The sequence below is a fragment of the Chelonoidis abingdonii genome, chromosome 2, assembly GCF_003597395.2.
Source record: "Chelonoidis abingdonii isolate Lonesome George chromosome 2, CheloAbing_2.0, whole genome shotgun sequence".
NCBI lineage: Eukaryota > Metazoa > Chordata > Testudines > Testudinidae > Chelonoidis > Chelonoidis abingdonii.
Window position 1 is genome coordinate 272,688,935 of NC_133770.1, and position 22,535 is coordinate 272,711,469.

The 22,535-nt window shown below is 41.2% G+C and overlaps 1 protein-coding gene across 4 annotated transcripts in view; it reads right to left on the reverse strand.

The window, feature by feature from the left end:
• Nucleotides 1-22,535, reverse strand: part of CSMD3 (CUB and Sushi multiple domains 3) — a 1,318,842-nt gene that overhangs the window by 440,733 nt on the left and 855,574 nt on the right. The gene's annotated exons all lie outside the window — the stretch shown is intronic.

The window sequence follows — 22,535 nt, forward strand, 5'->3', positions numbered from 1 at the left end:
TAATATCATCTGGGCCATATTTTTCTAGTTTGCTCATATAAATCTGACATCAGACTGTGTAAAAATCATTACTAAAATCAAGATATATCATACCAACATCTTTCTCCCTACCCAGTAGGCTGGTAATACTGTCAATGAAGGAAATTAAGTTGATTTGGATTGATTTGTTCTTGACAAATCCATGTTGGCTATTACTTACTACTATATTATCCTCTAGGACAAATTGATTGTTTGAACAATTTTATTAAGGGTTCCCTGTCAAACTGGTGGTACTTATCTATGGGATCTTACAGGGGTCTGTCCTGGGTCTGGGTAATATTCAGAATTTTCATTAATGACTTGGATAATGGAGTAGAGAGTATGCTTATAAAATCTGTGGTTGGCATCAAGTTGGGAGTGGCTGCTAGCACTTTGGAGGACAAGACTAGAATTCAAAAGAACCTTCACACGGGTTTAGAATATTTCGCAGCCAAGCAGTACTTATAAACAAAAGGTTTATTAAATTTCAGTATAAGTACTCTACTTTTACCCCTGTAAAAATTCAAGTGGTAGTGAGAGCAACCACAGCCATGGTATCTTTTGCACATATATCCCAGCAGCAGAATTTATATCCAATCCATCCTGTATATCATCTCGTAATATCTCCACTGCTCTGAACAGCGTCACATGCTACAGTAGGCAAGCAAAGGAGCAACAGAGACCAACAGCAGTGATACTGCTGTGGAAACACAATGTCTGAGGCCTCCTTAGGTTCAGATAGTCTGGGTAAGCATCCAGAACCTCTTTAGATAACCTGCTCACTAGATTTGTTTGTAATAATCAGGCTACGGTCATGTTCATTTACCGTGTGCCCTCATATGTGGTTTGCCTAAGTTAAAGCTGAGATTTAATTATTTATTTAAATATTGTACTGGCATTCCATAAGCACTAAGAATCAGTAATGTTACATTTTCCATTAGCTAAAACATCTCTCTACTACTCCCAAAATAACCAATTGTACTTTGAGCGCTACGCTGGTTTTCCTCAGATTGATTGACCAAACTTCTGATTTAAACTTGCACTCAGGCCTGTCTGACAGATGACTACTGGATTCAGTACAGATTCTAATGCCACTTTTGAAGATGGAATCAGAGTGCAAATTCCCCTGGCGACTCTCATCCCTATATGATTCAGAGTGAATCCATGCATTTCTATGTAATGCCCAGAGGTCAGGCAGGTCAAGAGCAGTCTAGTTCACACAAAAAGTCCAATAGTCAGAAAAACCAATCCAAGGGAAAGATGCAGCAAGGCAGCTGGCAGGGTCAGATGGAAAGACAGAAATAAGCAGGCTCCACACAGCAATTTATAGGCAATGGCTTTTGCTCAGATAAGATCAGAAAGGAAGCAGGAAGTTTATATATGGGTGCCAGCCAATGAGAGTCAAGACCCGTGTAAATCAACCAGGAAGGTCACAGAACCCTGGAAGCTGGCCCACCTAAGTTTGTGAAGTCAGCAATAACTTGATCAGATGATGTGGCATGACCCATACTGCATCCCAAGGTTGTATCCCACAAACCCAGTGGGTGTGGCTTGTAAACTAGCATCCTGATAGTCTATCCAGAAAAACATTATAGATGAATCCTTGGCTTCACAGTAAAGCAAGATTTTCACCCTCTATATACTTGTGTCACTTTCTATTTATTCTTCTCTCCCTTTCTGTCTTCTCTCCACAAGCTAAAACTATCAAACTGCCATGACTTTTTGAACATGGAAAATTGCAAAATCATTATTATGACACTAGAACTAAATTTTTGGGGGGGATATGTAAGAAAAAAAACCTGGGAATTGTTGAGTCCTCAATCATTCTTATAACATTACATGCTAAGGATTTAAAGACAAATTGTTGGCAATTTCTATGTGAAATATGAAAAATGATTTACTATTTCTGATCAGCTCTAATTTTGAGGCTAGAGAATCAAATAATATGCAGGAAAAAACTTCTTATATTTGTATATATTTACCCACATTTTGTACCAAGGTCATCAAAATAAGATTAAGTATCATCATCTCTGTACAGGCATAGCTTCTATATTACAGCATGTACTGCAGAAAAGTCATCCCTCATGACAATTTCTATTCAAAGTATGAGTCTAGTTTGCCTTTGTAGGATAAATGCCTTTCATTTCTCTTTTTAGGCATACTGTTTGATAACACAAACATTAGAGGTGTAACAGGGTGCCTGCCCATTAAGGCACGTCTACACTGCAACTATGAGGTGTAATTCCCAGCACAGGTAGAGGGACTCACACTAGCTGACCATGCGTTCGTGCTCTGAAAATAGCAGTGCGGCCTTTGCAGCCCTCCTGGGAGCTTGGGCTACCTGTCTAAGTTCAAGCCAGCCCAAGCCGATGGGTTTCAGTGGGGGTGACTAGCGCGAGCCACCACAATATCCACACAGCTATTTTTAATAGGCTAGCCTGAGATGAGCTAGTACAAGTCTGTCTATCTAGGCTGGGAATTGCACCTCCCAGTGTAAACATACCTGTGGGGGCCAGGAGGCTTAGGCTAGCCAGGCTTGTTCAATCAGCCCCTCCAGTGCCATAATTAGCTATCACCCAGCCTGAGAGGGTTGGACAAATTGGGGTCAAGTAACAGCCTGACACATGTGCACCTCCTAAAAGGGCTGAGAAAACTCAGTTTGGAAAGATCTGCAGAGAGCAAGCTGGGTTCCTATGGGAGACTTTAAGTAATCCTGGGAGAGATAGCTCAGTGGTTTGAGCATTGGCCTACCAAACTCAGAGCTGTGAGTTCAATCCTTGAGGGAACCATTTAGGGAACTGGGGCAAAAATCTATCTGGGGACTGGCCCTACTTTAAGGGGCGGGGCTGGACTAGATGATCTCCTGAGGTCCCTTCCAACCCTGATATTCTGCCTCTCTAGAGAAGCAGTCTGGGTGTCAGAATTCCATTCCAAAGCAGCAAGACTTAAAGGGAGAAGGTAGGCTGAAGAGGAGCCCAAGTAGTATGTAAGAACCTGTTCTTGGTACTCTAAAATGGGATTGTACTCAGAGTAGCCAAGCCAGAGGGCTGAGCAATGTGATTCCTGGGAGAGAAAGAAAACCTGGGTGAGGGAAAACTAAGGCAGAGAGCACCTGAAGCACCACAGTTAGCCAGCAGATTACATGGCAGATATACCCTATGACAGTACATAACCACATTCTGACTTCCTTGGCTATTTTACATCATTTTAGGATTAGCAACAAGGAATTGAATTTAGCACAATCGCCAAGAAATATTTTCTAAAGTCCCAGAATAACAAAGGCATGTGATCAAATAGCTGACAAGATCCACATCCACGTGCTCAAATGATGTTTTGGCATTTTCAAGATAGAATGCCAGCTCACTATGGCACAGGTATCAAAAGGGATTTTTTGGACATCTTATATTATACTGCAATTGGAATTGTTTTTGCGAGAAGTCCCTCTTCTCTCATAGCACTGACAATTGGTGTCACGCATCTTTACACTTGTAGATATGTGTGTGCTAAAAATGAATACCAAAACAGTAGGAAGTGTGCAGAGTCGGTATATACAGCAAGCTGCCTAACAAACAAGGTATATTACAGTAGGTGCATAGGAAACATTTTGAGAACACAGGTGACAACAAAATATATGTGCCTTGTGGCAGGCACATTGTGTGACTATATGAAGGCTAGCAGACGGCATGCAACAGCATCAAGGGATAAATCTCTAGCACAACAAAATCAAATTGACAGATCCTCAAACATAAGATGTGCACTAGTCTTAATAACAGAGCTAAAAGTCAAAGGACCATAAACATGACTGGTCTCATTATTTTTCGGAGAACAGAGATCAAAATAAACAATAATCATAATTAATAAACTATGTATTTGCACATTCTTCAAAGAATCTTTACTTTCACTTTTGTCCCGATTACCCAAATAAGGTAAATAAGCAGGCTGTGACAGAGAGAGGGAGAAGGGGATTGCGCGAGAGAGAGATCACAAAAAGTACTCCTGGTAATTGATTCTATCTGTCCTAATTTGAAAAGGGAATAATAGTTCTCTCTCTGTAACTATTCTATTTATTGTGTGCACTAATAATCCACTAATAAAATGTGGCTATTCTTTTCATATGTGTGATACAAACAACTGAATCAGGGCATATGGCTTAGGTAGATATGTTTTGTTCAAAATGAACACTGACAAATAAACAAACAAGCAAAAAAGGAGTAAAGGGAAAGCAGAACTCAATAGATGAAATTAAAAATTTGTCTCAGTATAGCTGTAGAAAAAGTAAATCACCTATGAAGTAAAATGTCTGACTTGTATTAATTCTGTCACAACCAAAGAAATAACCTTTTTAGGATGATGTTCCCTTGGGAGATTTGGATTTTTTGTTTTTGTTTTGTTTTTGCCATTAGTAAGAGTTTTCTTCAAAAAAAATTAGCTGTTTTTAAGTAACAAACAGATTCTTGTTGCTTCACTTCTTGTTTTTGGATAATTCATATACTCTTCTTGTTTCTTGTGAATATAATTATCATTAGGTTTGTTCATCAACCTCATCGCTGTCATGGGGAAGAGTGGGGCCAATCACCTCCGGACGGGAAACTGTTCTTAACAAGTTTGCCATGCTCCTAGGTACCATCAGGCACATCTGAAACCTTTCACTCTGTGTTTCACTTCAACTTTGCAACAGGTGCTAGGTGGTTAATACTTTACCCCTGAAATGTAAAGGGAGAAGGACTGCAAATCTCTCTCTTCCTTTCTACCCACCTTTAGGCTGGGACACTGGGCCTTGTTGTATCTTGTTATAGGACCAGTTAAAGAGAGAGGAATCTGGTATCATTGTTCTTTAGATGCTCTTGCCTCTCTTTTTCCTGCAGTTTTGAATTTAGGTCTGACTGAGGGGTCAGGCTTGCAAAACTGATTTAACATCCCTCTAGGGACAAAATCCCCACATCTGAAATTTTGCTTGTTACGGTCTCAAACTACCACTGAGAATTTACAAATTATGGTCTCTGTGTGTGAGTTGTTGGAACCAGATTCTCCACTCTGTTACACTAGTTCTACTCTGATATAAATAAAGTCAACCCTCCGATTGTGGAGAGGGTAGATGGACCTCAAAGGTGTCACCTTTGCCATCATGCACCCAATAAAGAAGAGCCAAAGATGAAGAGTGGCCAAAGGTGAAGAGTGGGTCTGTATGTGAGGAGTAGCAGGTAATTTTGCCGCTCTGTGGAGGTAAACATAACAGAAGGAACAGCAATTTTTAGTAGAGAGATGAACAAATATGTATTTTAATACAGAATGTTCACAAACAATGCAGAATAGAAGAGAGAAGCATGAACAACAGTCCCTCATACTGAGTGAATGTTACAGTATCAGAAAAATAAACCTGGTGTCTACCTTTTTAACTTATAGCACTCAGCATTTCCATATACAGAAATAAATCAATAAAAGATTCAGTAAGTGGCAGGTGAGAGCAAAGAAGAGACCAGCCATAGATGGAGAAATAATTTATGGAGCTACAGTTTATAGTGCAGCAGGAAAGAGAAAGTAAATAAATTAAAACTAGAGGTAAGCACCAGTGTTCTACAAAAGAGAAAAACCACCTTTGTTAGTAGGTTCAACTGATGTCAACTAAGAGGAATAAATATGCATAGCTTGCCTAAATGAGATGTAAGAGAAGGAAACAACTATCTACAAATGATTAATAGTAATGGTTATTAATATTAATGGTTGAAAGGAACATAGAGAAAGAAGTTCCAGAGACATAAAGAAGAGTTTTAGGATGAAAATAAGAAAATGAAAATGCATTTACACTCTAATCCAGCAAAGCATTTCATCATAAGCTTAACTTTAACCTAACAACCTATTTATAAAGGGACTTTCACACACTGTGTAAGTATGTTATAAGAAAGGGAAATATATTTTAAAAGGCCAATTATAAAATATCAGCTAGATTAAATCCCCCAAAATAGGCAAATAAATCCAGTACCACACAAGTCAAACCATTTCAACACCAAATGTCCTCTATTCTCAGAAGATCCAAATGTGATAGGAAATGGGAGGAAAAAGTAGAACGTCTGAGGAGGTAAGGCAACAGAGTGGACCTCAAATGATTGCGGACATATCAGACAGAAAGACTGGCCCTGCAGCAGAGCTGTAATAAGGAATTTTTGTGCCCGAGACAAGGGCCAGCTCCAGGCTCTTTGGCAGCAGGTCCCTGAGTCCCTCTCGGACAGAAGGACCCGCCGCCAAATTGCTGCCGAAGAATGAATGAAGCAGCAGCGGTAATTCGGCGGCAGGTCCTTCCCTCTGAGAGGGACTCAGGGACCCACCGATGAATTGCCGCTGAAGAAGCGGCAGCAAAGCTTCTGCTGAGGCGCCACCAATCGCGGCAGAGCAACGCCCCTCCACTTTGCACGCACGAGGCAAGTGCCTCACTTGCCACGCCCTTGTTACGGCACTGCCTTGCAGCATACTGCAAAGCACGGGTTCTCAACCTTTTTCTTTCTGAGTCCCCACCACATGCTGTAACACAGGGGTAAGCAACCTATTGCATGCGTGCCAAAAGCAGCACGCAAGCTGGTTTTCAGTGGCACTCACACTCCCTGGGTCGTGGCCACTGGTCCGGGGGACTCTGTATTTTAATTTAATTTTAAATGAAGCTTCTTAAACAATTTAAAAACATTATTTACTTTACATACAATAGTTTAGTCATATATTATAGACTTATAGAAAGGGACGTTCTAAAAATGTTAAAATGTATTACTGGCATGCAAAACCTTAAATCAGAGTGAATAAATGAAGACTCGGCACACCACTTCTGAAAGGTTGCCGATCCCTGCTATAACAACTCCACAGCCCTGCTGTGCCACAATAACTGTTTTTATGCATATAAAAGTCAGGGCCGGTGTTAACGGGTAGCAAGCAGGGCAATTGCCTGGAGCCCCCTGCCACAGGAGCCCCCATGAAGTCACATTGCTCAGGCTTCAGCTTCAGCTCCAAGTGGCAGGGTCAGAGCCCTGGTCATCTGCTCCATGCAGTGAGGCTATGACTTTCTGCCGAGGCTCTAGTGAGTCTAATGTTGGCCCTACTTGGTGGACCTCCTGAAACCTCTTTATGGCCCCCTAGGGGGCCCCAGATCCCTGGTTGAGAACTACTGCTCTAAAGGCAGCCAGTGAGGTACCCAGACAGAAATACTTCAGGAAGGAGTTCCCAACAAACTCCTTCAGAAATGAAGGAGTACCCATGACTTAAGAGCTCTGTTACTGGATTGCTCTTAAATAAACCTAAGACAGGTCAGAGAACCTGTCAACCACCACAGCTAGGGCAGGTGCCATGGGTACATACTATCAGCAACATACTTTCTAGCGTATGTAATTTTATTTTAGTAATCCATCAACAAAAAGAGTATAATCTCTTTTCCACATTCCTCTGATGTGTTCCCGACTATACTGCAAAATCATGTTTGTTAATTAATTTGGGCCATCTGCGTGTTTTCAATATAAACATTAAATGCACTCCCTCTGGCTGTAACAATATTTTAATGTAAATGAAGATCAAATGGAGCAACATTTATTCTTAATTGTAATATATTGAATGAAAATTAACATTTATTAGTATTTTTTTGTTATGATGAAACAGGAGAATAAGGCTACATTGCTATATTTTAAGCACCACTAGAGGCCAAATCTGCTGTTTAGTACCTAATAACTCTATTTATTACTACAATACTTGCAGATGATAAGTAAAGCTGTGAACAGTTTACAAAAAATATCTGCATTTTCTCCAATTTCCATTATAGTTCATCTATTCTAGCAGCTTCAGTGTTATTTAAAATAAATAAATAACTTAAATATTAAAATCAATTCCTGGAAGTTCACAAAGTCAAGAAATGGTTTTAAAGGTAAATTTAAATTTTATTATCCTCAAGATGAAACAAGAATATATTTTAAAGAACTAGAGTTTTAAAAAATATATTAATACTAATATTCCATTAATTTTTCTTACAACTGTGCTTCCCATAGCTTCCATTGGCTGGGAATGGTGAACTGCAGCCACTGGAAGCTGTGGGCGGCCGTGCCTGTGGACAATCAATGTAAACAAACTGTCTCGCAGCCTACCAGTGAATTACCCTGATGGGCCATGTGTGGGCCGCAGGTTGCCCACAACTCGACAAGAGAGTCTACGCTGTTTTGTTTGTTTGTTTTAGTATATTATACTGTTAAAGCTCAAGGTTAAATTCTGTTAGAATAGCCACGCAGGAAAACACTTGAGAACCTCTGTCAGAAGAAAAAGATGCTTCCTAACGGCTAGTCATTGTGAAGGGATTATGGACAGAAAATTCAGGTGAATACATTCACCTTCATAGGTAAGGGTGTGGATTAGGTAAAAATGGGAATGGTCTGAATTTGATCCGTGTAAAACTACAGAAAGGAGATACTAGAGATAAGGATAAGGATAATACTTCCCTGAGCAGATCTCAGAGTAATCTAATTCTTCCTCTGAGATACAACAACTTTTTTGAATGATTATTCTAACAGTTCTTTGAGGAGAATGGCTGTTATTTATCTAAACTATCTATCTATCCATCCATCCATCCATGGCATTGTTTGCAGTTTTTGTCTAATTGTGTAAAAGTTTGAATTGCATCCCCCATACTATATTTTGAGATTACTCTATTAAATATACATAATAAATTAAATAAAAATAATTTTCTGGCTGTATGGATATAGAAAAGATACAGTCACTAACTTTGACAAAAAGGTTTCCATTGATGTGGATTGATAATTATGGCCTGATAAAGACTGTGGGTCTAATGCTGCACTCTTTTACAAGAATTTTATAGTGGCATAACTCATCTAACTCAGTGGAGTTGCACCAGCATACAACTGTTGCAGCACACTAGAGAATCAGGTCCTATATATGAGAAAATATGAAAAGACTCTCCTCAAAATAAATTGCTGTCTTTAAGAAAAATGTATGGAAATATATGTTATTAGGTACAAGACAATGCGATCAAAGTAAAAAAAAATGATCTTCAGAAGTATCTTTATATGCCATTTGTGTGTGTGTGTTACATATATATCACCAACCAACATATAAAACCCTTATGTTACAGGAATGTTATTAAGGTAGCAAAGTTAGGAAATGCCAGAATTAAGGTTGTCCATGCAAACTTAACTCCGCCCTTGTGTATATGCACTATGATGTGGCTTGTGAGATGAAGGCAGCTCAGAGACTTAAGAAGTTAGCCAGCTAAGTTCACCAGCAGAGGAAGCCAGGGAAGTACGTATTTTTCTCCAAATGACAAGTTCTCTACAAGGAAAAACCCATAATGTGAGGAAAACAGTGAGTCACCAACACCATTGCCAGCTCTTCCTCTGTCTGTATCTGTGGAGGGTCTGGCCAGACAGGTATCCTGATCTTGAAGCTTTTAACACAGGTTATGGTCTTGATTTGTTGGGAATGTAGCCTGCATGTCCTTGCCAAAGAAAGCTCAGCAGGAGGAGTCACCTGGTGTGAGAGTTATCTGTTGATGGGGTCCCACATGAAATAGGTAAGAGAACTCATCTGACTTCACTGACAGGATACACATTGAGACATCCAGGATGCTAGTCAACTAGAGAATATCAAAGCACAGGAATGGGAAGGAGAACCAGCTGCTCTGCATTGAAGAGCGTGACTGCTGAGCAGCAGACAGTGGGCAGTAGACAATGTTCCTCCCCACATCCAGGTCTCCCAGTACATGGTATGATGGATAGGCAACAGAAGGAGAGGAGCAGAGCCTGTGGTTAAGGAGAAGGATCAATTTGCCCACAGAACTGAAAGGTTCGAGGCCACCAGACCCACAAGAAGGAGAAGTAAGGTGATGGTGGATAGGGACTCCCTTCTGAAGAGGACAAAGCAATCTTTGGGACAAAGCAAACCATCTGCCAACCTAACCTGACATCCCAGGAGGTGTGTTGCCTTCCTGCAGCATACAAGATGTTACAGAAAGGCTGCCAAGGCTCATATATCCCTCTGACAAAGGAGTGCCAATACCTCGGTAGTGGGGGGCACAAAGCCCCATCCCCTCTGTGGCCTTGCCTCTTGGCCAGGCCAGAAGCCAAAGCTGGACTGTGGTAAGAGCCATCCAGGGAGCCCAGGTCACTGTGGGGAGGCTCAGACCCTCGACCTAGCCTGGGTGACATGCTCCAGGGGCAGAAACACAAGCCCGGGTCTGCTCTGGGGCAGGGCAGGTGGAGGGTCAAGGGCTCTAACTTTCAGCCTGGTCAGGAGGAAGGGCCTTGGGGGAAAGAGGAGGAACAGAAGCAGAGACACTTAAAGGGGCTGAGCCTCATGGCAAGGCGGATCTAAGGCCTACCTCAGCAACCCACTGGGAAGAGGATGGTGCCATGGGCCTGGGCTGTGCTTTGCGATGGGGAAACTGATCATCAGTTCCCGCCTCGCAAAGTGTAGCCCCTGCCTGAGCCACTCCATGCCTACTCAAGACTTGCAGTTTGGGGGGCAATGCAACCTCTGTCTCCTGAACTATGCCCATGTTAAAAAGTAGGTGGGCATAGCCTGCAAACTTTTAAAAGTGGTGGGGCTATGGCTCCCTTGACCTCCCCGCCACAGTGCTGGCACTCTGCCTCTGACCACTATGCCATGCTGTTCATTAATATGGACACTAATGCTACCAACAGATATGAACCTCAGTAGATCAGCAGTGACTACAGGATTCTGGGAGCCAGGGTGAAGGGAGTGGGAGCACAGGTGGCATTTTCAAGTAGGGAGATGCACATCTTGAAAATGAATACATGGCTGCGCTAATGGTGTCAAGAGGAGGACTCTGGATTCCTTGACTATGGGTTGCTATTCCAGGAAGGAGGATTGCTGGGAAGAGATGGGGTCTACCTGACCAAGAAGGGGAAGAGCATTTTTGACACCAACTTTTCAATCTAGTGAGGAGATGTTTAACCAAAGTGCGGAGGATTTATATATCAAAAGCCAAAAAGTAGGTATAAAAAAAGGTGACATTGACATAAGGCTTCTAGTTGGGGAGAGGGAAACATAAATTACACAATAGGGTCAAAGGAACAAAAAGAGGGAATACACTGGAGGAAATCTGCTCAATATCTGTACACCAATACAAGGCAATGGGAAATAAACAGGAAGAACTGAAAGTTGTAGTACACAAGCTAAATTATTAATAGAGTTCAAGGCCTAATTGTGATCATCTATTCTGACCTCCTGTATAACAGACAGAGAACTTCCATAAAATAATTCCTGGAGTATATCTTTTAGAAAAACATTTCACCTTGATTAATAAATTGTCAGTGATTAAGACTGCTATGATCTGTTGTAATTTGTTCCAATAGGTCTTGCTGTTAAACATTTATGGCTTATTTCCAGTCTGAATTTGAATTTGTCTAAGTTCAACTTCCAGTATTATTCTTTTCTCTGCTAGATTGACAAGCTCTTTACTAGTTCTCTAAGTAATATTTGTTCCCCTTGTTGTAATCAAGTCTTCCCTTAACCTTTTCTTTGTTAAACTAAACATATTGAGCTCTTTGAGTCTAGCACTGGAAGGCATGTTTTTTAATCCTTTAATCATTCTCGTGGCTCTTCTCTGAACCCTCTCCAATTTATCAACATCCTTCTTGAATTTTGGGCATTAGAACAAGACACAGTATTCCAGCACTGATGGCAGCAGTGCCAAATATAAAAGCAAAATAACCACTCTACTCCTACTTAGGATTCCCCAATGTATGCATCCCAGGACTGTGCTAGCTTTTTTGGCCACAATAGCACACTGGAAGCTGATTATCCACCATGATCACTAAATCTTTTTTCAGAATCATTGCTTTTACTAGCTATATACATTTACATTTAGCTGCATTAAAACACACATATTGTTTGCTTGCACTCAGTTTACTGAGCAATCCAGGTTACTCTTACTCAGTGAGCTGTCCTCTTCATTATCTACCACTCACCCAATTTTTGTGTCATCAGCAAACATTGCCAGTGATTTTTTTTCTTCTAGGTCATTAACCAAAATGTTAAATAGTGTAGGGCCAAGAACCAATCCTTGCAAAAACCCCACTGGAAACTCTTGATAAGGATTCCTGGTTTACAATTACATTTTAAGACTAATCATTTAGCCATTTTTAATCCATTTAATGTGTGTCAGTATTAATTTTATATTATTCTAGTTTTTTAATCAAAATGCCACACTGTATCAAGTCAACACCTTAGAGAAGTCTAAGTATATTGTGTCAACAGTGTTACCTTCATCAGCCAAACTTGTAATCTCAATAACAACAACAAAAAAAGACATCAAGGTAATTTGACAGGATCTCTTTTCTAGAAACCTATGTTGATTTGCATTATTTACATTACCCTTCTTTAATTCTTTATTAATCAAGTCCTGTATCAGCCACTCCATTATTTTGCCCAGGATTAATGTCAGACTGACAGCCCTATAATTACTTGAGTCATCTCATTTACCCTTTCAAAAATTGATACAACATTAGCTTTCTTCCAGTCTTCTGAAACTCTCACAATGCTCCAAGTCTTATTGAAAAATCAGCATTAACAATCCAGCAAGTTCCTCAGCTAATGATTTTAAAAACCCTTGCATGCAGGTTATCAGGACCTGTTGACTTAAAAGTGTCTAATTATGACTTAACTGGCATTACAGGGACTTGGTCGGATAAATCTCATGACTGGAATATTGCTATAGAGGGTACAGCTTGTATAGGAATAACAGGTAGGAGAAAACAAGGAAGGAGGTGTTGCATTATATATCAAGAATAGATACACTGGTTCTGAGATCCAGAAGAAAGCAGATCAGATGAGAGTCTTTTGGGTGAAGATAGAAGAAGAAAAACGGGTGGCATCATGGTAGAAATCTAGTACAGACCATGAAATTGGGAGGAGGAGGTAGATGAGGCTCTAGAACAAAAAACACAAATATCCAAAACATATGGCCTGGTAGCAATTGTGTATCCTAACTTCTCAAATATGTTTTGGAAAAGTAATATCAAAAAACACAAATCCACAACTTTTATAAGCATACTCTTGACTCCATCGTCCAAGTCATTATGGAAAATATTGAATAGTACCAGACCTAGGACAGACTCTTGCGGGACCCCACAAGATGCATCCCTCCAGTTTGATGGCAAACCATTGATAACTACACTTTGAGTATGGTCTTTCAATCCGTTTTGCATCCACGTTATAGTAATTTCCTCTATACCATATTTCCCTAGTTTGCTTATGAAAATGTCAATAGACTTGCTAAAATTGCGATATCATATCTGTATCTTCCCCTGCCCTCCCCCCACCCCAGTCACTAGGCCAGTAACCCTGTCAAAGAAAGAAATTAGGTGTGGCATAATTTGTTCTTGACAAACTCTGTAGGCTACTCCTTATAAGGCTATTAATCTTTATTAATTATAAACTAATTGCTGAATAATTTGCTCCAGTATCTTTGCAGGTATTCAAGTTAGGCTTTCTATAGTTCCCCAACTCCTTTTTATTCCTTTTTTTAAGATAGTTACTACGTTTGCCATTCCCCTCTGCAACCTCACCCATTCTCCATGAATTCTCAAAGATAATTGCTAACAGTTCCTAAGAGGTTCCATAAATATATTAGGAGCAAGAGAAAGACAGAAAAAGGAATGTGTGGGTCCACTATTTTCAGCAAAAGACACCTAATAATGGACAACATAAAGAAGTTTGAAGTGCTTAATGACTATTTTGCTTCAATCTTCACTAAAAAATGGTAAATTGTGATCAGATGCTTAACATAATTACTATTAACAACAAGGAGGAAGGAACATATGGTAGAGTAGGGAAAAACAGATGAAAGAATATTTAGATAACTTAGATGTACACAAGTTGGCAAGGCCTGACAAAATTCACCCTAGGGAACTTAAAGAACTAGTTGAAATAATCTTTGAACAGTTAGTGATTATTTTTCAGGTGAGATCCCAGAAGGGCACACATCGTATCTGTTAAATCTAGATGGATCGCATGGCGGAGGATCTATCCTGGGTCCATTATTATTCTTCAGTATTTTCATTAATGACCTGAATAATGGAGTGGAGAGTATGCTTATAAAATTCATGGATCACACCAAGCTTGGAGGAGTTGCTAGCTGTTTAGAGGAAAGTAGTAGAATAGAAAATGACCTTGGAAAATTGAAGCATTGGTATGAAATTAATAAGATGAAATTCAATAAAGATAAGTGTAAAGAACTACATGTAGAAAGGAAAAATCAAATGCATGACTACAAAATGGGGAATAACTTGCTAAGCAGTAGTACTGCTGAAAAGAATCTAAGGATTTTAGTGGATCAGAAGTTGAATATGAATCAGTAAATTTATGCAGTTGTGAAAAAGGCAAATATCATTTGGGGGTGTATTAACAAGGATGTTATATGTAAGACACAGGAGATAATTGTCTGACTATACTCAGCACTGGTGAGGCATCAGCTGAAGTATTTTTCCCTGTTCTGAGACCATACTTTAAGAAAAATATGTACAAATTGGAGAGAGTCCAAAGGAGAGCCTCAAAAATGATAACACGCTTAGAAAACCTGACCTCTGAGAAAAGGTAAAAATAACTAGGGATGTTTAGTCTTGAAAAAAATATATTGAGGGGGAGACTGAGAGTATTCAGATATGTTAAGTAGCGTTATAAAGAGGTTGCTGATTAATTGTCGTCCATGTCAACTGAAGGTAGGACAATAAATAATGGGCTTAATCTGTAGCAAGGGAGATTTAGAATCATAGAACTGGCAAGGACCACAAGAGGTCATCTAGTTCAGTCCCCTGCACTCGTGGCAGGACTATTATCTAGACCGTTCCTGACAGGTGTTTGTCAAACCTGCTCTTAAAAATCTCCAATGTTGGTGATTCCACAACCTTCCTAGACAATTTATTCCAGTGCTTAACCACCCTGACAGTTAGGAAGTTTTTCCTAATGTCCAACCTAAACCTCCCTTGATGGTAATTTAAATCCATTGCTTCTTGTCCTATCCTCAGAGGTTAAGAACAACAATTTTTCTCCCTCCTCCTTGTAACAACCTTTTATATACTTGAAAACTGTTATTATGTCCCCTCTCAATCCTCTCTTTTCCAGACTAAACAAACCCATTTCTTTTCAATCTTTCCTCATAAGTCATGTTTTCTAGACTTTTAATCATTTTTGTTGTTTTTCTCTGGACTTTCTCAAATTTGTCCAGATCTTTACCGAAATGTGGCACCCAGAACTGGACACAATACTCCGGTTGAGGTCTAGATATTAGGAAAAACTTTTTAACTATAACTTTAACTTTTTAACTTTCATAATTATACTATTCTTATGCTCTGGAATAGGTTTCCAAGATGTGAAATCTCCATCACTGGAGGTTTTTAAGAGCAGGGTAGACACACAACTGTAAGGGAAGGTCCTGCCTCAGTGCAGGAGGGCTGGACTAGTTGACCTCTCAAGATCCCATCCATCTCTAAGTTTCTGTGATACACTCTGTAATTTCAGGATCACATACTTTTTTTTTTCCTTTAGGGACCCCATCTCATTCAGAGCACAGCATGGATGGTGCTCACAGAATGAGATGGGGTTTTTTAATACTCAATGTGCAGAAAACATTATCTACTGTTCACGCTCCATAGCCTGTATTGAATAAGGAATTATTCATTTCTTCATGGGCTTTTCTATTTAATTCATCACTGTAATATGTAAGCACTGAACAAATATAAATTATTTTATAATTTATTCTCTTCTAGGGAATAGGATGGGGTCCATCCAATAGATTTCTTCTACTCCAAAGAGGAGCCAATGCAGAGATATTCTGCTACCAACTCCTCTCCACACCCTGAATATTTACACACACTCCATGTGAAGAGTTGCTACAGGACTTTCTCTCCCCAGAAAAGTACAGTTTAAATCAAAACATTGTTGATGAAAGCCCACAGGGCAAATGTTCATTTCCCTAAGGTCCAGTCTAGACCTAGTCTTATTTACAAATCACTCCAAAGTTAGATTCAGCAATTAAATTAAAATTAATGTAACCATGAATTGATGAAATTTACTAGAATAAATACACTCAATCCTGCCTTTAAAGCATATTTATTCAATGGACAATTGTCTTTTAGCAATGTGCTCTAGAGAAAAAAAATCTCATTTACTTGATGAATTGCATGCTAGTTCAGCATCTTGAAGAAGAAATGTATCACAATGTGTAAGGTTATTGCACAGCAGAGCATATTATTCACAGAGAGCATGTTAACATTGTTTGTTTTAGATGGTAAGCATCTAGTACCTAGCAACATAAGAAAACATTACCCCTATATATGAGGTCTATTCAGCATAAATTAGTTTTTTCTGGTTTTGGGGGTTAAGGGAGAGCTACAGCTCTTCACTCAAAGAGTGTGACTGTGATTCAGAGACCCTATTATGAAGTGTATCCCACAACGAGAGAATGCCAGCTTCAGAGAGGGGACTTTTCACCCACCCTTTCATTAGTGCAAATCCTTAAGATCAACATTTCATGGCACTTCCAAATGAAGTTCAGCTTCAAACCTGAATTGTCTGCTGAATTAAAAAAGTCAGGTGCAAAGCTCATGTATACCAAAAACTGCAATAGAGGAGATCATGAATAATGCAATAATTTTATTCATAATAAACTAGGCATTCCTGAGTCAATCAGCTTCTTTATTATTTTCATTAACCTTTAATCCTCAGTTTCCTACTTGCTATCCAATATCAGCAAATATTAACTCTATGGACAATTTTTTTATAATAAGAGTAGTGCCTTTTGCTCTCTCTATGTGACATAACAGCAAGCAACAGAATTTATAGTGAACAGACCCTAATGCTAACTTAGCAGATTTCTTCTAATAATGCTTACTGTTATGCAAGTTGTTCTACATCCATATAAATATTTTTACTAATGGGGTAAAGATAGGAAACAAATGCTGAAAAATACCTCAAATGTAATCAAGAAAGAGGGGACAAGAACTATGTCAGGGCTTCCCAATGCAATAATCAGGCGGAGGCAACAGTTAATTGCTGAAAAACATTCAGAGTGAAAATGTCATGTGACATCTGTCTCATCTGACAGAGAGCTCATTGCAGCTCTTGTTTCAAAAGAAGACCTTTTATACAAAATGTCAGATGTAGGGCATCACTTTGAATTTACCATTCAAACCTTTTTTTTTTTTTGTCTGACTTCACAACCCTTAAACACAGTTTCATCAACCAGAAGGTGGGCTATTGATCGGATGCTCAAGTCTGGCCAGAATGGGAAACGAAGTTCAAGTAGATAGCCAAGAAGTACATAGCAATAGAAAATTTAATAATCGTAGACGACTTGGGAAAATGCATGTCTTGTGGAAGTCATCACACAAACAAAGGACTCTAGATTCGCTCAGCTTCTGAAGTTCTATCTTCACCTGACCATTTCCTGGAGGTTAAGTAAATTATCCCATTAAATCGGATACCCAACCATTTTGTATCCTATAAGGAGGAACAAAGATGGCTTGGATCGTTGAGTTCAATGGGCCAGTGATCAACAGCTTGATTGTCTATTGGCCAGTGGTAATCAAGTGAGGGTGTCCGAAGGGTCGATCCTGGGGCCAGTTGTGTTACAATATCTTCATATAATGAATGCTGGATGATCCGGATGGATCTTCACAAGTCACCAGGATGACACTAAGCTTGTGTGAGAGTAGATACACACGGAAGGGTAAAACATAGGGTCAGAGTGATCTAAACTAATTGGAAAGATTGGGCGTTAAAAAGAATATCGATGAGGTTCAACAACGACACATGGCAGTAGTCTTGCATTTAGGACATAGAAGAATTTTAGGACTGGGGAGTTACTGGCTAAGCGCAGTATCTGCAGAAAAGGACCATGGGGGATCACAGTGGAACGATAGAAAGGCTGGATAATAAGATCGCAGTGTAGCCTTTTGCAAGCCAAAGGCTAATGCAGTAATTGGGCATTGTAGTGAGAGCATGCCAGCAGATTATCGGAAGTGATTATTCCACATCTACATCAGCACTACTAGCGCCACATCTGAGTCGAAGCAGTAAATGCTAGCATCCACAGACTTGGGCTCTCACATACAGATAGGATATGGACAAATTGGAGAGAGTCCTGCGGAAGGCAACAAAAGATAGGGCGTGGGGCACATGACTTAATTAGCGAGGCTGAGGGAAACTGGGCTTAATTTAGTCTGCAGAAGAGAGAGTGAGGGGGATTTCGATAGCAGACCTTCAATTACACTGAAGGGGGGTTACAAAGTAAGGATGGAAGCTGTGCTGTTTTTAGTGGTGGCAGATGACAGAACAACGTAGAGATCACTGGTCTCACTGTTGGAAATAGGGAGGTCTAGGTTGGATATAGGAAAAACTTATTTTCATTAAGGATTGAAGCATTGAGGAATGGTTCGTCTAGCGGACGTGGTGGCAATCTTCTCCCATTCTTAGAGGTATTTAAAGGCCCGCTTGACAAAGCTCTGGCTGGATGAATATTAGTGGGGTTAGTCCTGCTGCTTTGAGCAGGGGGTTGGACTAGATGACGGCTCCTGGGGTCATCTTCCAACCCTGATATTCTCATGATTCTATCTTGGAACAAATAGGGGAAAGTGGGGGAGAGGGTGCAGACTAGAGCTGGCTTCTAATATTGGATGAATATTTATTGTCATTGAAAGTGGCAGTTTTGACCCACAACCTGGAAAACTAATGGGTGAATTGACATCAAATTCACCAAATGAGTTTCAGATTATATTTTTTTTGTTACAAGAGTAGGAGGAAGTGCTCACTGAGCGATGTTGAGAGAGCCAGGTTTAGTTCCCTCCCACCGCCCAACCTGATGTGGAACAGGGATTTACACTGCGTTTCCCCCCTCCCCTCACAAAGCTATAAGGGGGCTATGGCGACCTCCTGGAGAAAGTTATCTCAATCTCATCCTCGGAGAAGCTGTTCCCACTTTTTTTATCACTGTTATCAGGGGACACGCACACCGCCTCCTCCCCACAATTCCTGTCTGTTGTAGGTAGTCGCTTTTTAAAATTCCCTAGGAGTAAAATATTAGGTCAAATTAACTGTTTCACACTGAACCGTGAATGGACTTTTTTTGATTTACCAAAAATTCGAAATTATTTGATATCTGTTCCAACCAAAACAAATATATTTTTTCCTTCACGTTCATTGGCAGTTCTGGATTAAAAAAACAAAAAACAACAACTCAGTTATCCCCATACCAGGCCCTCGTTCAAGACAAGCTTACGAACATCGTTAACATAGCCATTAAAGTAATTGGAATAAATTAAACAAGGTCAAAATACATCTAATGTAGTAGATATGACATACTAATCTATACGTTAATCCAGGTTCAAATGAGCTGCTTCTACTTAAACTTACATATTTCTGACAAAGGTCACATTATATACAAAATGCCTCTTTGTATCTTAACCTTAATGTTTTATATTGGCACACTAGAGTTCATAATGTCTCAGAAAAATACTATATTGAGCACAGATAAATGTTATACCTAGTGTGAACAAAGCATGGGCCAAGAAGGCACATAGAGATGTTGCAGGGGCCCTTAATTCCCTGCCACAGAGGAGGAAGGTTTAGCTTTAGATTAATAGACAGCTGTGGCAATGAGCAAGACCATCTGACTCCAGTTGAGCACCTGACCTATCCACTCTATAGAGCATCATCACAGTCATGTGACTGTAACCTCCATAGTTTTTTTATTTATTTTTCCTGCCTGGTCTAGGTCAATCAGTGCTCAGTCACTGCTGGTAGTTGACTCACGGAGAATAGTATGCGATTGGAGCAGCAGTGCAGATTGGCGAAGAGAACGAGTTTTCAGAGAGAGAATAGAAGGTTTGGAGGAGTGCTGGACAGTGGATGGGAAGCCCACAGAAACCCTAGTCAGGTAAGGGGGTAACCAGACTTGTATAGAAGAGAGGCGAGAAAGCCTTACAAGCTGACGGGTATGAAGTGCGAAGTAACCCAGGGGAAGAAACCGCCCTGCATATCAGTGGTTCACCACAAATTCCCCAGGGCCACCTGGTTGGGACCTGGAGTAAGGGCAGCGCACTTCTGCGTCACTCTCCTCTCCACTCACTCCTTATCCTCACTAAGGACATACTACCTGGGGAAATGTTAAGAACTGGTATCAGCAGGCAAGCAATAGCTGCAGCCTGAACACTACCACGCCCAGATGAAGAGAAGCGCGAGGACCCAGGCAGAAAAGTAGCCGTGCAATTTGCCACGCACGTGTGTCAGGGGTGATCTGCGCGCTGAGGGACATAGTCCAGTGGGAGCTAGACATAACCACTCCCCCACCCTTAAGATGATGAAACATGGTCAAGCCTTATACATGCCACCCGCGGCCCAGCAAGGAGGCTACCAGGTTCAGAGCAACACGCCAAAAACAAGAAGGCGACTAGATTGCGAGCAAGAGACTAATCATGCTGACTGCTGAAGTCAGGCTGCTCAGGAAGGCCGAGCCCTCTGAAGAGACCTAATAGCCAGATGAAGACCCTTATGTAGGGACAGAATCACCACGGGGAAGGGACCCCGACCATACGGGCTAGCCATTACTTACAAAAAATGAACCAGGAGGCATGATATGGAAGCATACCTCCTGGCTTGAGAGAACAGCCTGGTGGGAGGCCTGGCCCCGAGAACACATGGTCTGGTATCCTTGCCCACATTCCTATGTTGGGAAGCCCAGAAGGTCTATTACGTATAGTCTGCAAGAAGCTGGGCAGCACACTATTCCCACTAAAGGCAGAGAATCCCTGGCCAGGTTACGAGGACAACGGCCTACGAGCCAAGGTTGCATGATGGCGATATATGGAGGACAAGACACAACCCGAACCAGTTGTTTGACTTGATCCACCTACCCGGAAATGCTTGCGCCTGAAGCCCATAGCCTCTGAGAGATGATGGAAGGTACTAATATTGGACAGTATATAGGGGGTTACCAACCAGGACTCAGGATTGGGTTGGGATCAGAGACCCCTCTACCTAATGATTGATTGGTCTCGCTCGTGGGAAAGACAACTGGCAGCACGGAACTGTTCCGCAGACTTCCAAGACTGGAGGAGACACGGGCAAACCCAGGAAGACAACCCAAACCAAGGCCGTTCGGACTGTCGAGAACTCGTAAGAAAAACTATAAGCGGGAGAACGACAGTGAGCGAATGGCTGAGGCCGAGAAGGGACCCTGGGGGTGTTGCGGAAAGTGGTTGGGGGCCGGCCAAGCTAGCCCCGAGGGCAGGGGGTAGATAACCGGAAATGACGAAAAAAAAAAAGACGAGAAAAAATGACCCGCCCGCGTGTTATGAAATGTGGGGAAATTGGGGCATATAGAGCCCAATGTCCGCAACAAGGAGAGTGCCTATAGCAAGTGTAATCGTGGGGGTTATGGGGAGCAATGTGGCCTGATCAACCTGGTAGGGTGTACATTGACCTCACATGGATTTAACCAGACCAGTAAACAATGATGGTTAAAAACCATAGCATTAATAGATTCGGGAGTGCTGTCACGTTGGTCTCAGGGAAGTTGGTGGGAGATAAGACAAGCTACTCGGCCCAAAAGCACAGGTAAATGCGTACATGGCACGTGATTTTTAACCACTATCAATTCAAGTACGTGATTGAAATCCAGGGAATACCACCAGAGTTTCTGCAGAGTAGTTCCCCAAGCCTTATCCTGTTTTGATTGGGAGAGACTTCCCTGGGTTTGAGAACTTACTGACCCCGATAGAGGCAGGAGAAGGGTAAGCAACCCCCAGGTGAGACAGAGGCAACTAAAGAAACTCGTTCGCCAATGTTTGCTGAATTTGCTCCAGAATTTCTCAATCCCTGGAAAACCCGCAGGGCTACGCAAACGCAAGGCGGCAAAAAGTTAGGGGACGCAGGATTCTGGCACTAATCAAAAAGACTTCCTTGTGTGGGTAGGTGACACCGCCCAGGAGCAAGGAGAAGGTTGCGGTCACGGTAGGACTAGAGGAGTTCTGGCCCAAGTGGGAGCACCCCAGGGGAGAACTGAAATTAGGCCCCTGGAATTAGGTCAGTTCAGCACTGGCACGTGAGACCTTTGGGCAGGACCAGGTCCCGAAATCCATTATATGCAAACGTGAGGGAGGAGGTTAGTGGAAGTAAATGGAGTGCTGTAGAAGGAAAAAGTCAAAGGGGCGGCCGGGCCAAGGCCATATTACGTTGCTCAGACGTGATCTTGTTGCTACAGAAAGAGCAATATTACGAGGGGAAGAAGTAGAGCAACTCCTAGTCCCACGGAAACACATAAGGGCCGGTACTAGAGTTAGCTCACAGTCATTTATTTGGGGACAATCTAGGGGTGACCAAGACGCCTGGATGATCAACTAAAAAGGTTTTTTATTGGCCAGGAATACGAGCAGAAGTCGCAGCGTTATTCGTGCCTCCTGCTCCTGGAATGCAGCTGTTGCATAGCCCCCGCACCGTCACTTGCGGCCCCACTATACCTTATA